Consider the following 20,627-nt stretch of genomic DNA (forward strand, 5'->3'; position numbering starts at 1 on the left):
GAGTAGAAACCAGAATTCCTGAATCCCAGGTTGTGTTTTAACTATCAGAATAGGTTTTCTTCTTGTCTAAAAGGTAAAACAAGGCATGGGAGTAGTGCACTCTCCCTATTTAAGAGGGTCCAGCCGTCCTTATTTTTAGGAAAATATTTTCCATTCTGCACATATTTTCCTTCCAAAAAAGGCCAGCTAGCCTCTGTACTTCAGTGGAGTTGGAAGGTGTGTCTTTTTCCTCCCCATTCCTAAATGTCCCTATTTATAGCTCTCAAAAGTTATTTCTTATTACCTCTATTACAGTTGCACCTAGAGAACCTGATTAGGGATCAGGACCCTGTGGTGCTATGATGTACACACCCTGTCCCAATTGAAAAGCATGATGAAATAAAAGCAGATGGATAAAACAAATAGATGGAGGAGGAGGACAGAGTATATATGAAACAATCCTGATTAGCTTGATAAATACAGGTGTCAGCACAACCGCTGCCAGATATCTAATCTAATCTAATCTATTAGATCTAATCTATAATCTGCAGTGAACGATTGTGCTGGTAACTGAGCACTGATGAACATTTGACACCAAAGTTCAGATACAGGCCCCGCTAAAGTCGAGGAAAGTTTGGGTCAGCCTATTAAAGATATAGGTGCAGGCTACTAAATTTGGATTCCAATTTGAAATGACCTCCCCACCCCTTGTAAAGTTAGAGGCTGCTTAGATTGGGAGTCCTGGTTAGAGACCATCTCTACATGGAAAAATATAAAATACTGCATGAAGTGTGTGTGTCCTTGATATATAAGCAAATAAAAGTGAGAAGACCACTAATTCCAGTGGATCAGTGTGTACTCAATGAACACTGTAAACAATTTTTTAAAATGACAAGCTTGAAGAGAGAAATCCCTGTTCTCCCTTGACAGATTTAGCTGGTGGTGTCTGTACTTTATTTTCTCTTGTTCTTATCTGAAAATGTTATAGTGATTAGTTATAGAAACAAATGCTCTAAATCACAAATGCATAACCAACACTGCATCTTAGAAAGCCACAAGTAACAAATTAGAATAAGTCAAATATGATGAACAAAGCACATCAGATTAGGGTTGCCAATTTTGGTTAGACATATTCCTGGAGGTTTCATCACATGACATAATCTTTAATGAAAGATTAATTTTTAATTCCTGGAGACTCCAGGGCAATCCTGGAGGGTTGATAATCCAACATGAGGTGGATCCTAGCAATATATGAGGGGAAGGGGTGAGAAACAGGAATTTTGCAATATGGATAGAATAAGAGCAAAGATTGCTGTTTTTGTTGGGATTTTTTTTTAAATCAAGAGCTATTACATTTTCAAAGTTATTGGCTAAAAATTCAAACAAACAAACAGCCTCTGAAATTTTTGGCTCCAAAAATGTGTAAATAAAAGGCTTAAAACCAACACAAATCACAGAAAATCCGAGTGCAGACAGACAGATCGCAAAATTGAAAGTTAGAAAAAAAACTTTTGGCAATTTCAAATCAGAAGCATACGCTAAGTCCCTCCCCTCCACACAAACACCCCGCCCCACGCTGAAAACTAAAGTAGTCTATGGCTAGAAAACACATGGGCTGAGGAATGTTGTTTGCTACAGCAGCACTGAGACTATGAAAAAGGGTGTCTAGAAATTGTGAGTATCCCGAGTGCTTTGTTATAAGAAAGAAGGTAATTGAGCTGCTTGTTGCTTAACTTGTTTTGGTTTTTCCTCCAGATTCAGACCTCAGCACAGCTCATGTGTCTATAAATCCGTAGCTGCCTGAGCTGCTTTCCCCAGTGGGTTACTTTTATACAACTTCTTAGACTGTGCAGGACTTGGATTTCTTAGCAGCTCAAAAAGAGGGAGTGGGCACAAATGTTCTGTACTGTTTGTTCCATGAGGAGTTCTCTGTTCTTGTTTTATTTCTTTGAGTCTCTTGTTCTAACAAAACAACCATACTTTTACGCTGCAGCCTTAGGCATAACCCACTTGGAGTGAAATAATCTAGTGAAATAGAACAAAAGTTCCAGTGTTGTTCAAGAAAGTCATTTCACTGTAGGAGATTTCACTAACCCAGACTCACTTTTCTGATGTCTTGCATTTATTTTAGAGCAGGGTGGATTTCTAGGGAGACATAAGCCGTTTCCTATGTCTGAGTATATTTAACCCCTGAAGTTGGTGACATGGAAATAGTGCTCTGTATTGCAAGGAGAGGGACTTGGACTGGATTCCTGACCAGAGACTCATCTAATCAATTAAGGAGCATGTTGCTGCTTCATCTCCTTGGCCAGATGACAAAGACTGTGACAAGGAGCTGGTAGGTGTTAGAGTGACAGAAAAATCAAGCATTAATCTAGCGGAGCTGCATCTCCACACAGACTGTATGGTGACAGTGATCCCAGCAGCTCCAGTGGCTGCATGACAGGTGTACAGAGTGAACATCATGCTATGTTGCAGCACGTTTATTTATTATGTGAACAGCCTGCCGGCGAATGGGGTGGAATTATTAGCTTTGGAGAGCGGAGTCTTCAATTCACAGAACAAGCAGTTTAGCAGTATAGCAGTTTCAGTGCAGGTTCCCCTGCATTGTCCCAGCAATCTTTCTCAGCCTTGACTTAGTTGGCTCAACTCTAGGGTGGAGAGAGTGCTTTGCTCTCCACAACTCGTCCAGTCCTTGGTCACAGAAATATAGAATTGCCATGCTGGTTCAGACCAGAGCTCCAGCTATGTAGTCCAGTACCCTGTCTCTGACAGTTGCCAGTATGTGATGCTTCAAAGGGAAAATAAGAGCCTCACAATAGCCAGATGTGGGATAAACTGCTTCCCATGAAGGTTTTCCCCTGTCCTTAATAATTCGAGATAATTTAAACCCAGAAACATGACGTTGTATCTCCTGTGCTATTTTCCTTTGCTACCATTAACTGTTAGAACTTTAGATATTCTTCTTCTCCATATAAATGTTTCAGCTGAAATTTTCTTTCAGGGCCAGGGAGACAATGATACCAGTTGTGGTGGTAGTTTTTATGAGGGGGATGTCTGTCCCCTAGGGACTGGACTAAGAGTCATCCAACTCTTTTCACAAAGGACACTGAATAGTCATCAGTTGGTAATGACTTTCAGTCACTGCTAAACTTGGCTGCCCTTGATCTGTTGAGCTTTAGGGGAAAGGCTCTGAACTACAGCACTACTGTAAAACATTTTACAGATGCCACTGTTCCATTTTCACCTAGCATTATCAAGGGAGACAAACGGTGACCCTCGTGTTTTGGAAATGGGAGATGAAGGTTTAATCCCCTGTTTTCCGCAGACTGCCTGTGTGACTTAGGCTTAAGATCCACAATGGTACTTAGGCACCCGATTCCCAGTTTTAGGCATCACTGCAACCCACAAAATAGCCTTTTAGATGTCTCCCAATCCTGTAGGTGCCTCAACTGTGTATAAATGATTAAAGAGTCTTTGGAGGAGAGGGACTGGATCTCCCGCCTCTTAAGTGGATGCCCTAACTACCAGACTACCTTGTTTCACTCTGGTCAATGACTCTAAGTATTTATCCACAGTGGAACAGCTTCACCAGGAGAGATTGAGGGACACTCCCCATCAGAACATCCCATAGTTAGAGCACTCCGAGAGGTGTGGGAGATCCTGTTCAAATTCTCTCCCCCTCAGGCAGAGTGAGGAATTGAATCTGACCTTTCACATCCTAGGTGAGCTCTCTAACCACTGAGTTAAATGTTATATGGTGGGTGATGGCACCACCTCCTCATCTGACAAGTTTGCAGGGATTTAGGTGCCTGCCTCACTACTTCTCACAAGAAATAACTTAGGCACCTAAGCCGTGTCACTTCAGTGCAGGGGTTCCTGGCTGTGGATTGCAAGCAGCGATAGGTGCCTCCCTATAGCCTTGATTTAAGTGCCTATCTCTATGAGATGGGTGTGGCTTAGGACAGCCTCCTCTCCTTGGCATCTCCTATTGGATGGCTCAGGCAGCTCCATGCTTAGCATGCTGGCTTTTGTGGATTGTATAGTTAAGCACTTAACTCTCCCCATCCATTGTATAGGGGGCTTAAGCACCTAACTCAGTGGCTGGTGCTGTTAGTCCTGTGATTTTCTAGGCACCTAAAACTTAGGTGTTGTGATGCTGAGCATTGTAATGCACAAATCTCTTTTTGGATCTGAGCTGTCACTTTTCTGTGCCTCAGATTCCTGCATCTGTAAAATTGCCTACCGCACACGGGAGCTGTGAGACTCAATGAGCAAATGTTTGAGCCCCTCAGACAGAAGATGCCATAGCCATAAAAAGTATTAACAGAGAACCCTCTTCCGGCAGTTCCTAGCTCTTCAGGATTGTTGTTGATATACAACTACCGTACAGTGAGCAGAAAATCATAACCAGTCCCTTCTATTTGTAACCTCTCCCAAACATGATAATACCCATTCAGTGTCAGTCTACAAGGGAGAGAATCTGAGTGACAGCCTGGACTTTCCTTTAGACTGTGAATGAAGGAAAGTACTTCTTAAAATCTTTATAAAACTAGGTTTTGCTTCTCTCACTCTCCCAATATGTGGGCAGGTAGGCATATGCACAACTGCCCTCAGCTGGATGGCATCAGAATTGCTAAAAGGTTTTGTATCTCTGTGGCTATCTATTTTTTGTATCTATATTTTGTATCTAGTGGCAGCAAACTAGAGAGGCTAGAAAGCCTAATATTACTGCAACTAAAGAAGATTCTCCTTTAGCCAAAGCGGGAGTAGAGTTTGGTTTGGGGAACTAAAAATCCTTGGTTCTGCCCACAATGCATGTGCATGCAAAAATCCAAACTGACCCAGGCGGTGGGTGTGAAACAAGTGCACAAACTGTTCATTGACTTACACCTTGTGCAACCCCATTGACTTCCTTCAGCCCAGGAACACAAACAGGTCAGATATTAATTAAAACCTGATTCTTGCCTCCTTCTTTAGCAGAGCACTGGAGCAGGGCTATAGTGAGGCACAGCAGGGCATCTTTGGAGCAGGATGGTAAATATAGTAAGGCAGGCTGAGGACCCTCGCAGAGACCTAACATAAGAAATAGTCAGAATTAAAGCCATGAGGGAGTGATACAAAGAGTTACTGCAGTAATTGCTCATATTTGGGGACCTGGGTCGAAATGCTGTCTTAAGGTTGCTACTGAAATAATTTGGTAGCTGTCATTGGGTATGGCTGCCCTATAACACAGTATGATGGAGCTCGCACTCCCTTCCTCAGTTTCCATCCTTGATGTTGGTCTCCTCAGCTTTCCAGACACTGGTCTGTGTTGGAGATATGGTTCAGCCCTTACAACCAAGTGATAAACTTAACCCTTTCCAAGGTAGCGAAAGTCCAACAAAAAAGTCCCAAACAAAAATAGTCCTTTGTTCTTCAGAACTTTTCTTCAGCCTGCCCTCTGGTCCCTTTTCCTAGTCCCTTCTGTACTACCTTTCAGAGTATTTCCCCTGATCTGGTATAGAGCACTTGTTCCCCAAGTGGGATCCCTTGGAGTACCCAGCCTCCTGCAGACCCTGGCTCGGGGCCTTCTACATGAGCCCTCCCACTCCTTGTGGATCCTCCCGGGCTGATCTCTCTCAGTCTTTTTTATAAGACACAGGGGACCATTAGACTATCACATGATCTTCTGTAGTCCTGTCTTCTCAGGCTGGGAAGCAGCTAATTAAATATAGCACAGTGTAGGTGACCCCTTCTCCCCTTAAAGGGGCCAATCACCCTATGACAGTACCCTTAGCCTAGAATACAGTCTGTCATCTGTCAGCACTGCAAATGCTAATACACCACAGAATTTGGACTTGAGGGAAAGATTATACTTGAGAGAAACCTAGGACTGAAATAGGCAGTTTGTCTGGTTTCTGCCTGTCCTGGGGCTGACTTCAGCTAGTACTAGTTATGCAATATGACCCTCACAAAAACAAAACAAAAACCAGACAACCACTAACTCATCAACACTCATCAAAGTGGATTGAACTTCAGAACAAACATCAGCTAGCAAAAACCACTAGTCCTGGTTACGTCCTGAGGCTGTAATGGGAATGCTGTGTGTCAGCACAAGGCATCCTGCTTCTGGAGGTTGTCAAAATACTGACTCTACATATCCCTTTGTTAGAGCCAACCTTTAGACACGCTGCTTTGAAAATTTTGTAAAGTAAACATGGTCATGAAGACAGGACTATCAGAGGGGTAGCTGTGTTAGTCTGTATCCACAAAAACAATGAGGAGTCAGGTGGCACCTTAAAGACTAACAGATTTATTTGGGCATAAGCTTTTGTGGGTAAAAACCCCACTTTTTCAGATGCATGAAGACAGGAGTGTAAAATCTGCTACAGAATAATCAACACAATGGGGAAGCTTTGTCTTGAGAAATTATTCAAACAGGTTGATATTGCATAATACCCATCTTCTCCATTTATGTAACATGCTGAGATTTCAAGTGTCAGCAAAAGGATTTCTCTTCTGCCTTGTGTGTAACCTCCTCATTTCCTTCTCTCTGCTATTTTTAATTGTTTATCTTTGGACATGACTGGTGGATTCAACTCCATGAGCTTTTGGGGATTGAGGTTGTATGAAAGACACAAAACAAAACTGTAGTGTGTTGAGCTGCCGATGTATGTATGTGTACCACTGCCCTCTGCTAGATGGAATCAAAAGTGCTCAGCTGTGAGTCGGAGTCCTATACTACTATAAACAACAGGTGATTCTCCCTGAGCCCACATAACAGGAGCGTTAGCAGCAGGAGTTTTATTCCCTGGAGTCTCCATGAAGTTGTGAGTGGCTTTGGTGTAGAGTGACAACCACAAATTACCTTGAATGTGAACTGTCTGTGCAATTTACTGCGGCTATGTTGCTCAGATCAGCACTGCCTGAGGTGCCCAGTGCTTAGGACTATTCTCTATACTAATTACCAGTTACAAAACCAGCCCCTCCTTCTTTCCTTAATCTGTTTCCTCCAAGGTGAGCTTTAGGCGTTGAGTAAGTGGCCACATGGGATACCATGTTGCAAGGAGAGTTCCATGGCTCCTGTATGAATTCTATTGCAGAACCACGCAATGGGCCGGAAGAACGTCATGGGTCAGAAGCCTATCTCCAGAATGCTGTTTGGGGCAGAGGCTGTCTCTCTGAGTTTGTCTACATGGTGCTTTAGTCTGCAGTAGCCTATTGTGTTCTATAACGGGCCAGTGTGGCCCCTCCTGGTGCACACTCAAAGTTCCCAAGTGCCTCTCAATGTAATAGTGTTTGAAAGCAGAGTTCACATGGGCATATTAGTGTGCAACACATTAGTGCATATTAGAATTTACATTCCTCTAGTGCAGATTAAACCACCATGTAGAGAGTTAGATCGATATTATATGTTTGCAAAATACATGCATAAAGATCATCTGTGCAGGAGACAGAGCTTTCTTGGAGGCTGGTGCCAGACTGTGAAATGAACAGCTCATGTTACTAAGGACCATTACAAATCTCACCACCTTCCGCTCCAAGTGCGAGGCAGTTTTTGACCTGCCTTCGCTTGTACAAGCATATAGCAACATGTACATAGAATCATAGCAGATCAGGGTTGGAAGAGACCTCAGGAGGTCATCTAGTCCAACCCCCTGCTCAAAGCAGGACCAACACCAACTAAATCATCCCAGCCAGGGCATTATCAAGCCAGGCCTTAAAAACCTCTAAGGATGGAGATTACACCACCTCTCTAGGTAACCCATTCCAGTGCTTCACCACCCGCCTAGTGAAATAGTGTTTACTAATATCCAACCTAGACCTCCCCAACTGCAACTTGAGACCATTGCTCCTTGTCCTGTCATTTGCCACCACTGAGAACAGCCTAGTTCCATTCTCTTTGGAACCCCCCCTTCAGATAGTTGAAGGCTGCTATCAAATCCCCCCTCACTCTTCTCTTCTTCAGACTAACTAAGCCCAGTTCCCTCAGCCTGTCCTTGTAAGTCATGTGCCCCAGCCCCCTGATCATTTTCATTGCCCTCCGCTGGACTCTCTCCAACTTGTCCACATCCCTTCTGTAGTGGGGGGACCAAAACTGGACGCAATACTCCAGGTGTGGCCTAACCAGTGCCAAATAGAGGGGAATAATCACTTGCCTCAATCTGCTGGCAATGCTCCTACTAATACAGCCCAATATGCTGTTGACCTTCTTGGCAACAAAGACACACTTCTGACTCGTATCTGGCTTCTTGTCCACTGTAATCCCCAGGTCCTTTTCTGCAGAACTGCTGCCGAGCCAGTCGGTCCCCAGCCTGTAGTGTTGCAAAGGTTTCTTCCGTCCTAAGTGCAGGACTCTGCACTTGTCCTTGTTGAACTTCATCAGATTTCTTTTGGCCCAATCCTCCAATTTGTCTAGGTCGCTCTGGACCCTATCCCTACCCTCCAGCATATCTACTTCTCCCCACAGCTCAGTGTCATCTGCGAACTTGCTGAGGGTGCAATTAATCCCATCATCCAGATCATTAATAAAGATGTTGAACAAAACTGGCCCCAGGACTGACCCCTGGGGCACTCCGCTTGATACCGGCTGCCAACTAGACATTGAGCCGTTGATCACTACCTGTTGAGCCCGACAATCTAGCCAGCTTTCTATCCACCTTATAGTCCATTCATCCAATCCATACTTCTTTAACTTGCTGGCAAGAATACTGTGGGAGACCGAATCAAAAGCTTTGCTAAAGTCAAGATATATCAAATCCACCGATTTCCCCATATCCACAGAGCCAGTTATCTCATCATAGAAGGCAATTTTGTTAGTCAGGCATGACATGCCCTTGGTGAATCCATGTTGACTGTCACCTTCCTTTCCTCCAAGTGCTTCAAAATGGATTCCTGGAGGACCTGTTCCATGATTTTGCCAAGGACGGAAGTGAGGCTGACCGGTCTGCAGTTCCTCGGGTTCTCTTTCTTCCCTTTTTTCAATATGGGCACTATATTTTCTTTTTTCCAATCGTCCAGGACCTCCCCTGATCACCATGAATTTTCAAAGAAATTTCCTCCTTAGTCACCTGTACAAATTTCCATGTCTTGTAAGCTTCCTTTCTGAGTTTAAGCTCACCGAAGATTTCACTGTTAAGCCAAGCTGGTCTCCTGCCACATTTGCTGTTTTTTCTGCACATCGGGATGGTTTGTTCCTGCACCCTCAATAAGGCTTCTTTAAAATATAGCCAACTCTCCTGGACTCCTTTTCCCCTCATATTAGCCTCCCAGGGGATCCTGCCCATCAGTTCCCTAAGGGAGTCTAAGGCTGCTTTTCTGAAGTGATGACAGATGACAGAATGAGGAGTAATGGTCTCAAGTTGCAGTGGGGGAGGTTTAGATTGGATATTAGGAAAAACTTTTTCACTAAGAGGGTGGTGAAACACTGGAATGCGTTACCTAGGGAGGTGGTAGAATCTCCTTCCTTAGAGGTTTTTAAGGTCAGGCTTGACAAAGCCCTGGCTGGGATGATTTAACTGGGAATTGGTCCTGCTTCGAGCAGGGGGTTGGACTAGATGACCTTCAGGGGTCCCTTCCAACCCTGATATTCTATGATTCTAAGTCCAGGATCCATATATTGCTACACTTCTTTCTTCCTTTTGTCAGGATCCTGACCTCAACCATCTCATGGTCGCTGTTACCTAGGTTGCCATCCACTTCTACTTCCCCTACCAATTCTTCCCGTTTGTAAGAAGCAGGTCAAGAGGAGCACGGCCCCTACTTGGTTCCTCCAGCACTTGTACCAGGAAGTTGTCCCCAACACTCTCCAAAAACTTCCTGGATTGTCTGTGCATTGCATAACAACAACCACCCCTACTAAAACTAAACACTTCATTGAACACACAGTTCTTCACATGGGAAGAGGATGAAAGAACAATCCACACGTCACGTCACTTAACACACTACTGGAAAATGCTCACATACTACAACAATGAGCATGATATAAGAACCTATATACAATACAATAGAACAGGTACAGTCCCTAGCACAATGGGGTCCTGGCCTCTAGGCACAACCAGAGTACACATAATAAATAATAATCACAGGAGGAGACCAGATGGCCAGAAGATAAGTACCCTGCCCTAAAGAGTGGTATTTAAGGATAGATAGAGATGCTGGGGGGAGGGGATGGAAAACTGGATCAAGAACAACCCAGGAAACATCAAGAAAACAGGAACTGCCTTTGTTATTGTTGTTTATTCATTGTATCCATCTTACAAACACAGACTCACTCCCTGTCCTGAAGAGCGCACATTCTAATGCCTGGCATGGCACCGTCTGCCACAGTTACAGACCAACAGGTAGGAAAGCAGGAAGGTGAGCAGATGAGGATCCTGAACATAAAGTCACTTCAGCTCCTTTCATTTTGTGCACACGTCTTTTCCAAATACATTCCATGTGATGTACAAAAGTCCCTCACTATCCAGTACCCCCTACACCAGCCACTACACTCCCTCAGGAACCAACCTGGAACTCAGGCCTGCAATCACTCCACACCTGCTCCTGACAACCAGCCTCCCAGTACAGAGGCATTACCTAAAGCACCAATGAACTTAGAGCTGGTCCTAATTTCCTCAATCTTCTTTCCTCTGACTAGTATGCAATCCACTCTCTCTCCTGTTCACTTCTCATTCCCAGTACTCACCTGGCTCAGACACCTCTAGCTGAAATGTGGCTTATTAAGCCCTGGTCTACACTACAGAGTTAGATCAACGCAAGGCAGCTTATGTCCATCAAACTATGGAAGTGTCTACTCTAAAATTTAGCTCCCACTGACATAACTTACCTGCTGCACCTACTTAATAACTCCACCTCCACAAGACACGTAGAGTCAATGTCGATGCAGTTAGGTCGACGCAGTGTCAGCGGAGACTTACATCGACTGTTGCTGGCTTTCAGAAGCCATCCCATAATGCCCCACACAGACAGTTCAATTGGTGCAAGCGCTTCTGGTGGGGACCAAGCACAAGCGACGTAACTACGGCAGCAGCTGTATGCCAACATAAGTTAGGTTGACTTCATTTTGCAGTGCAGACATGCCCTAAGTTAATATTGTGTCTGTAAACTAGTGATTTACATTGATTTGTACATAAATCTATAACTAACTAATACAGTGATACTCAGCCAATGGCTTTTGCCACATACTCTTCCTACATACCTTTATCTTCTTGGGGTTAAGAACCCCATTGTGTGGTGCCTTAACATGCACACAATGTAGAGGAATAATTGCACAGCTATTCTTCTGCTAGGATTAGATGTAAGGAAAAGTTTGGCAGGGCAGGCAGAACTGATAGGCAGAGTGGGCAGCAGGTGAGAGGGTACCATGGGAAGATTTGTGTATATTTTCAGTTTATAATTGTCTTAACCGCAACCAAATTATTTTAAATTGGTGTTTCTGGTGCATTCATATCACTTCAGGCTGTGACCTAGTTAAATCTCATTAGCTAACCTACTGTAGGTCCAGGAGTATTTGGATAGGAGACTGCCAAAGAAAATCAAAAGGTGCTGCAGGATATGATGGCTCATTATAACAATAGAGCTCAATTGTTAAATGTGGCTTTGTTAAATCTCCTGAACCAAGAGTATTATTTTCGGTCCATATTTATTAACAACACAAGTTTACAGCAGAGGACGCGTTCCTCTTTCTTTTAAATAACTTCTTATGTCTCATGATGGCTTAAAAAAATCCAAAAATAGTTTCTTTCATTTTTATTTTCATTTCTATGGGATTTCTCCAATATCCTTGTAATAATTTCCATTATAAAGAGTTATAAAGTTAGTCTTAGCTAGCGTTCACTCCCTTGCTGTCTGTTGGGTACTGTTTGGGTACCAGTCTTTGGATACATGTTTAAATCCATTTTCTTTCTTATTCCAAGGAGAAGATGTCATGTATAGTATGTCATCTATATTTATTGGTAAGGTAGCTTGTCCTCTTCACTGAAAATTTTCACTTAATACACACAAATTTAAGTATTTCAGTTTTATAGCTAGTAAATTGTAAATGATCCACAAATTTAGTAAAAGGAAGCTAGCTAACTCGATATTTCTAAGCTGTGTGTGTGTCCCTTGCTGAGCTTTAATTTGCTGCGTTTATTTCTCCATTTACGCAAGCTCCACTAAGCTCAAGTACTAACAGGAGTGTTTCCTTTTTCAAGTCCCCAGCTAATAAAACCTGTGCTGCTATTAATAAAAGTGTTATTAATAAATGAGAATGGTGCACTTGGATCAAGACTAGTATATTAGAAGTTATAGATGGAAAAGATGTATTAGACTAGGTAATCTATCTCACTACCACTAAAGAATTGTTCCCTACAGTACTTTTGCTGGGTGTTTCTTCAGGGTTCGCTGCACCCATTCCCCCCAAGTGCAGCAATCCAGAGTACAATGATAAGAGCTTTAGGCAAGGAAAACATCAGAATCCCTGGTAGTCATACTTTACATTAGTAAGATTTTGTAATTTAAAAATAACTATAGCAGGCTGGCCTTGTTCGAGATCTTAGTTCAAATTCTAGGCTCAGTACCTTGCCCCCGCCCCCACCTCAAAAGGTTTGGAGTACTGCTCCCAAGCAACGCATGCATGATAGATTCAAGGATCTGCATTGATGGACTTAGGACGGAACCACATCCTCCCAGGCCAGAGGAGGGGGTTATTGAGGCTCAGGGCCTCTGAGAACACAGAAATAAAAAGGAGAAAATGGCATCTAAGAGAAGTTCTCATCCCCAAAGTTAATGGGGCAGATTCTCCGCTGGCATCCATTGGAGCTGTTACAATTTACAGTAGCTGAAGGTCTGCCCCAGTACCTCTAAAATCCTAAAATGGCTAAGAGAGGCCCATGTGCATAATATGCTGACTCCCCCTCAATATTGTTGGTACAGGAAAGTGAGCCAACCTTCAGCACCTTGACTAGCGGCTGGTGGACCATTCTCACAGCTCTCCATGGTTTGGCTGAGTTAGATGAAGCATACAAAATGGGTGCTTATCTCAGTGCTTTATATCTGTTCGTCTTAGACACCAAACAAGAGGGACCTTTGTCCGAGTCCCCTGCAATGTAAATATCAGTTCATGAAACTTTGACCTAGATTGCGTGAACTGAAATCTGGTTGCCCTTGCATCTGGCTGTGCTCTGTTAACGCCTGTCAGAAACGTGGAAAGTCCCTGCAAGTTTTATGGGAGCAGCACTTTCTCCTTGAGAGCTTAAGAATTTACTTTCAAGCATATAATAAGTAAACAGTTTTCTGCTCCCCTAGGAGAAATGCTGCTTTGTAAAGAGCTTTGTGCTAGGGTCAATGACACTATTTAAAATGATCGATCTGCCACCTTTGCCTGCTGCCCTTGAAATACTGCCCGGTGCAGCCGTTTTTCACTGATTCTGATTTTCGGAGCAAATGAATAGGGAAATGAATTCGTGGTGGCTCTTATTTGGGGCGGAGGGGGGAGGGGCAGAGAGTAGGAGGAAGAGACCGCATATTTGAAAGCTACAAGATTACAGTAGGGGGTAATAAACAAAATGCTGGAAATAGCTGCTAGAATAAGATAACAGCTCTCTGGACGAGTGATGCGTATAAAGATTAAATCTGAAACCCACCAATATAAGCCAAGAAAGCTCATGCAGTTGTTAATCCTTTAGGGAATTTCCATTGATATAGCACCTGTCAGTCCCAAGTGCTTTGCAGTCTTAATGTGATATGTCAGCTGTGCACATAGGGTTCATTTAACCCATTGCAGGGATGCAGCCACCTTGGGTAGACCTTAGGAGCTGGATAACAGCAAAAGTTTCCACTATACAACAATTTAGGACAGGAAGAGAAGGCTAAGGCTATGTCTACACTACAGAGCTTACAGCAGCGCAGCTGTCCCGCTGTACAATCTCTTGTATAGCCACTTTCTGCCAATGTCTCCCGTCGACATAATTAATCCACCCCCAACGAACGGCGGTAGCGATGTCCGCAATAGAAGCTCTCCCACCGACACAGCGCTGTGTACACCAGTGCTTATGCCGGCAAAACTTATGTTGCCTGGGGAGGTGGAATATTCACACCCCTGAGAGACATAAGTTTCTCCCACATAAGTAATAGTGTAGACATAGCCTAATTCTGTTGTATATTCAAGTTAAATTGAAGGGAGGAATTTAGTGAAGCAGAACATTATAGTTTGGTTGCAACTCCAGCACTAATGCACTCTTGGCTTTTGAAATCAATAATGTTAGGGTGTAATAGGGAGCAGAATTGAGCCCCTCCCTACAAACTCCCCACACACACTCCACCAACCATCCCCATCCCTTGTAAAAAGTGCCATGGTATCTTTAATAACGATGAGTGGTCAGGACCTCAGAGTTAGGGCTTGTCTACACTACCGCGCGGGGTCGATCTAAGATACGCAACTTCAGCTACGTGAATAGTGTAGCTGAAGTCGACGTACTTAGACCTACTCACCGCGATGTCTTCACTGCGGTAAGTCGACAGCTGATGCTCTCCCGTCGACTCTGCTTGCGCTTCTCGTTCTGGTGGAGTACCGGAGTCAAAGGGAGAGCGCTTAGCAGTTGATTTATCACGTCTATACTAGACACGATAAATCGACCCCCCCCGGATCGATCGCTGCCCGCTGACCTGGCGGATAGTGTAGACAAGCCCTTACTTCTCATATGAAAGACAGAATCTCTGATAACACAGTGCCCATTAATACCACAGGAAGACAGTTGTTCAGAAGTAAGAATGCCACCTACTGAATCGGGAAAACCACGTGCTACAGCACCTGGGGATTCCTCAGAAGTCTCCCATCACTGTCCTGACCTAGCTCAACCCCTAGCTTGTGCACTGAGATGGGATCTTAGCCCAAAGTGGGATGGCTACCAATAATCCAGTTTATAAAATCAGGGCTTGAAAACTGCTGCAATATTATAGTCAACATCTCAGCAGGAGCAAAGGAAAGTACCCAACTCAGACTGAGCTTTTTCCTGTCTTCCCCAGCTATTGCAGTACTAGTGGGCACCTGAAAAATAGCACTCACTGCATAGAAACAAGCCCATCTGCACCATGAAGAGCCTCAGGTATAGACTAAAGTGCAGAAAAGGGAAGAAAACATTTGATCAGCGATAATCTGGAGAAGGCTGTTGGGGTCTCTTGTGAGCCCATTGTTAAAATACTACCATCAAACTCTTGGGAGGGCTGGGGAAGTTTCCCTGTCTCTAACAGAGCTCATCTACCCCATCTGGAAAATACTGCTCGATCATCCCTACCAGAGACTATAAAGAGTTTGCCTTTCTATTGTGCCAGGTGTCAGGTATGTTCTAAGGAAGGATTCTACATTAACTAGTTAAGCTAATTAAACAGAGTACAAACATGTACAGTTCTACAAACATTATCTAAATTACTCCTGTTCAGCTAATTAAAGCTGGTGGACCGTTTCCTCAGGAGTTGCAATGCTTATTTGCTTTATGTTTGTAAATCACACTGAGAGCCTCACAAGGAGGCTGCTGTGTGTCACTGGAACTGCAAAGCATTCTTATTTGGAAAGTGATCTTTGAGATCTCCCACAGAACCCTGAATGCAAACCTGAATTGTATTTACACAGTGTGTGTAAGAACCTCTTCTTAAACAGCTAGGGCTATGTCCAGTGAGCTAATGGATCCTGTAAACACAGTATTATTGCCTGGGAAAAGATCTTGCAAAATTCCATTGTAGTGGGAATACACTGCAGCTTGTGTAACTCTGGGTGGTATTTAAACAATTGCTGGTCCTATTTGGCATTCTTGGAGATGGCACAAAATAGTTTCCAGCTCCCCTGCCCTGGTTAGAACTGTACTTGTCTACAACATCTCCTGGTCCAATATATGAAGCAGAATTCATGGTTGTGCTCTTTCAAATGAAGTTTTACAGTAGAGTCAAATTTCCATGAAGTGGAGGCCTGCTTGGTGAATTGTGAGTATTCCGTTGTAATGTTATCAGAGAGGAGATGGGACAGGTCAGGCTGTATATTGCAGCAGCTCTTATTTTGGTCTTCCTAGCGTATGCGCAATGTGCTTCAGGTGGCATGTGACCAGGATTCATCACCGAACTTGGTCCGCTGGGTGGATCATTAACTTCCCTGGCTTGGGCCGGGTACTGCTGGAGAGTGCGACGTGAACACTGATCCATGTCCCCCTGTATTTTGGTTATTGCTTATGACAAAGTACCTCTATAGTTCAGAGCTGACTCTAGAATGCAGGCATTTAGTGAAACAATAAACAACTCCCTTTGTTTTAAGTGTTCCAATGTTTCTTACAATGAAAGAATATGGAATAATGGACCCAATCCATCCCTGTGCAATAACACCTAGCTCTTATATAATGCTTTTCATCTGTAGATCCCAAAGCATTTTACAAAGTAAGTACCATTACTTTCAATTTACAGTGGGGAAACTGAGGCATGGAGCAGTGCCATGACTTGCCCAAGATGACCCAGCAGGCCTGTGGTAGAACCAGAAAGAGAACCTAGACCTCCTAGTCTAGTGCTATATCCACTGGGCCACAGTCGAAATGAATTAGGCCCTACTTCTGTTGGCTTTCAAATTAAGTTAAAGAAAACCACCCCAGTATTTTACATCTCCCCCTTAGTGGCAGGTGGGTGCATGAATAGGTTAAAGTACAGCCTTGTGGCATGGGAACACATTGCTGGGCATAAGGGGGTCAGGAACATAGTCCTGGGAATGCAGGCCTCTTCTGGGATAGTGGGACCTGCAATTTGTTTAGCACTCCAGCCTTGACCCAGCTAAGCAGGCGTGTAGTCCCATCCAAAGCAGGGGGAAAGGATTTTTCCCCCCTCTGGTTTTCTTTCCCTCCCTTCTTCTCCATTATTTTAATTAGGGAGAAGGCAGGTTGGACACACTGTTCCAGTATTTGCCATCTCTTTCCTCTACTGGCATGAACTGCAAACTCAAAATCAGCCTCCATTTCAGGAAAGAATAAATTTCCTCTTCTTCTCGTTCCTTAGAGGTGCAGATTCACTGAGGAATCCTCACCTGGAAAACCCATTATTTTAAATGGATGCTTTTGTACATCGGGATCTATTTGTAAAGAGAAAGGGTTCAAAATGGAGGACAGTGCTTTTGTACAGCAAGCCCAGCCCCCGGGAGGGGTTTTGATAAACTGGGGGAGCATTGACTGCGGGTTATATATACAGCTCTGGTGTGAATAACTGGTAGCCTGGTTTGATTTTTGAAGAAGTGAAAAATTAATGAGACTCTGTTGTTTTCATTGCCTGGTTACAACTTGTTTTCCCTTTTAAATGTCTATGTGTTTCTATCTAACCTCGTCTATCCAATTATTTCTTTAAGTTGAAAGAAAAGGAGTACTTGTGGCACCTTAGAGACTAACCAATTTATTTGAGCATGAGCTTTCGAAAGCTCATGCTCAAATAAATTGGTTAGTCTCTAAGGTGCCACAAGTACTCCTTTTCTTTTTGCGAATACAGACTAACACGGCTGTTACTCTGAAACCGTTCTTTAAGTTGGTTATTTGTCTTGCCTGGTTTATAAAAATATTTTTTCTATTCTTTCATCTGATATTCCCCTCATTCTTGCAAGCACATCTTTGTTAAAATTATTATCATCCACCCACTAAACTTCTTTACTTTTTATGAATTGTGCCTTACATTATTTAAACTGACAGAATTCTGAAAATCTACTTTATGTTTCACTATTTATGTGGTTTGTCTACTTTCGTATTTTGATTCTCATGCATTAGCTCATTGATACAATATTGATTTGCAAGCACTGCAAGGAAATTTATAATCCAAATTAAAAAACAAAACAAGACTATTGTAATGAACACACCAGAGTGTACATGAACCAGTGCCCTTGACTGGATGGACTCAGAACTGCTCGATTGAGTGTTATATGCCCTATACTGCTAACAGCGAATGTAGATTCTCCTTTAACTCAAGTGGTAATGGACTCTGTTGGAGGAGGAGGATCTGAGCTCTATCCTTGGTGATGCTATGAAATTCAATGTGGCTATGGTGAACAACAAAAGGACAACCCTGGAGTCCAAGACTCCCATGGATTTCTTACAACATTTTATACCTGTTTTTCATACTGTAATGAAAATATGTCTAGTAGTGATTGGTTTTGTAAAACTTTTTAAAAAAAGAGGTTAGACTAACTCAGAGTCTGACTGCTTTCACAGAACATACTAGAAGATCAACAAGAAATAATTACTAAGGAAGAACTCCCTGTAACATGTAGATGGTGAAGAGCAGTACAGTCCTCAAAGTCTCCTATAGACATTACTATGCAGGTTTAATTTAGCAGTATGGCACTTACATGCTATGGTATTGAGAGCTATTGAAAATTCTAAACCACACAGAGGACTAGGGAGAATTTTTACACTGAGACCCTAAAGTACTTAACAGTCACTTTACCCATAAACATGCATAGCACTGCATTTTGCACCATAAAAATATTTGTACTGGACACTTATTACTCCCCACTCCCATACATTTTGACACCCATCCTGCCCCTAAGCTAAGGGACCATCTCTAAATCCTTATCACACTAAAGAAGTGTGTAGTTGTAATTCATCACCAGTCCAGCTCCACAGGGCTAGCAACACGGGATGCTGTAGTGTACACAAGATCAGGTGTTTATACCACTGTATCATTTAACCTTCCAGAGGTCCAAATAGGCTTTTCTTGGATGCTTTAATTTATTACTGTAGTTACTTTTTAATCCCATACCGTGTTTTAGTATGGCATAACCTGTTCTCTTGGAACAGGACTGAGAGCAGCAACCAAGGCCAGTATGAAACTTGTAGATACCTGTTGTGTAGTTCATGTTTTTAGATTTATGTCTGCTGTGAAATACCTTTAAGAGCTGTATAAACATCACAGTTAAACCAATATTTGAGTTCACTTGAGATTGTCAAGCTTTACAGCAAAGAATAAAATTGTTCGTTGATGCAGATTGCATCAGCTGATCAATTTTCTGTCCTGGGGGGAAATAGAATTATATGAAAATGAAACTATTTAAAGCATCCCCTTCCCTATTTACACTAGAGTTTATGGCAGCTAATCCTCCGAAATATTAAATGTTGCCCAGGAATTATGCATAAAAGGAATGGTTTATCAGAAGGAAATGAAGAGAAGAAATGTGTAAGATTCAGAGATTCTAAGGCCAGAAGGGACCACTGTGATCATCTAGTCTGACCTCCTGCTTCCCCAAATTAGTTCTTAGAGCAGATCTTTTAGAAAAACATTCAATCTTGATTTAAAAATTGTCAGTGATGGAGAATCCACAATCCCTTCTTGGTAAACTGTTCTGAGGGGTAATTACTCTCACTGTTAAAAATATACATCTTATTTCCGGTCGGAATTTGCCTAGCTTCAACTTCCAGATATTGGATTGTGTTGTACCTTTCTCTGCTAGATTTCAGAGACCATTATTAAATATTTGTTCCCCATGTAGTTACCTATAGACTGTAATTAAGTAATTAAGACTGTAATCTTCTCTTTGTTCAGCTAAATAGATTGAGCTCCTTGAGTCTGTCACTATAGAGCAGGTTTTCTAATCCTGTAATCATTCTTGTGGCTCTTCTCTGAACCCCTCCAATTTAACAACATCCTTCTTGAATTATGCATCCCAGGATTGCATTAACTCTTTTGGCCACAGTGTCACACTATGAGCTCATGCTCAGCTAATTATCCACCACGACCCCCCAAATCTTTTTCAGAGTCACTGCTTCCCAGGATAGAGTCCCCGATCCTGTAAATATGGCCTACTGTCTCTGTTCCTGAATGTATACATTTACATTTAGCTGTATTAAAACACAATGTTTGCTTGCACCAAATTTACAAGTGATCTAGGTTGCTCTGAATTAGTGACGTGTCCTCCTCCTTATTTACCACTCTCCCAATTTCTGTGTCATCTGCAAACTTTATCAGTGATGATATTTTCTCCTTCCAGGTCTTGATAAAGATGTATATAGTGTAGGGCCAAGAACTAATCCCTCTGCAGGACCCCACAGTTTGACATAGAAGAGGTTAATATGTCTCTGAACGCTACAACTTTCGAATCAGGAAGTCTGGGTACTGAAAGCAGAACAAAGAAAGCAGTCTTTCTGCGCATCATGCAATTTACAGATTTAGCCAAAAGGAAAAATGGAACACAGCACATCAGAGGAGGGCTGTTGTACAATGGGAATCCCTCCAAGGGTTCACTTCAGATAAGTTGTTTACATTAGTATACAACTCCATTTTGCAAAGCATCTTTCATACACCCTGTCCACACTGAGCTTTACAGATTTAAATTCACTTTCACCTTTAAAATAAAAAAAAACAAACACAGATGGAGAGTTAATTCAGGAGCAGGCATCACTTCCTCTGCATCTGCAGCCATCTCCGTGGCTGGAGGGGAGCCATCTCCTTCTCCACATTCAGCCCATCAACTGAAAGGAAAGTAGCTCTGTATCCATTCCCAATTAGTTTAGGGGACGACGTCTCCATGCTCAAGGGAAGGAATCCACTCGGAAGCATCCACCCCAATCTGCTCAGGAGAAATACTTGATCCATGGGAAGGGATCTCTACATGCACCACTACCTGCCCCAGGGGAACACATTTCCACGTACACCTTTTTCTGGCTTGTCTTAGCTCA

General features: G+C 42.9%; 1 protein-coding gene across 4 annotated transcripts in view; it reads left to right on the top strand.

Moving 5' to 3' along the window:
* Positions 1 to 1,560: 1,560 nt before the first annotated feature.
* Positions 1,561 to 20,627, top strand: part of SLCO2B1 (solute carrier organic anion transporter family member 2B1) — a 97,919-nt gene continuing 78,852 nt past the window's right edge. For 2 of the 4 annotated variants that reach the window (XM_048838787.2, XM_048838797.2), the window contains exon 1: positions 1,561 to 1,653. The gene's annotated coding sequence lies outside the window, so the exon portion shown is untranslated. Of the gene's footprint in view, positions 1,654 to 2,281; positions 2,318 to 10,285; positions 10,305 to 20,627 lie in introns of those variants that run through there. The other 2 variants (XM_075125840.1, XM_075125841.1) reach the window with 2 other exon arrangements.

Source organism: Caretta caretta, chromosome 1, assembly GCF_965140235.1.
Source record: "Caretta caretta isolate rCarCar2 chromosome 1, rCarCar1.hap1, whole genome shotgun sequence".
Classification (NCBI taxonomy): domain Eukaryota; kingdom Metazoa; phylum Chordata; order Testudines; family Cheloniidae; genus Caretta; species Caretta caretta.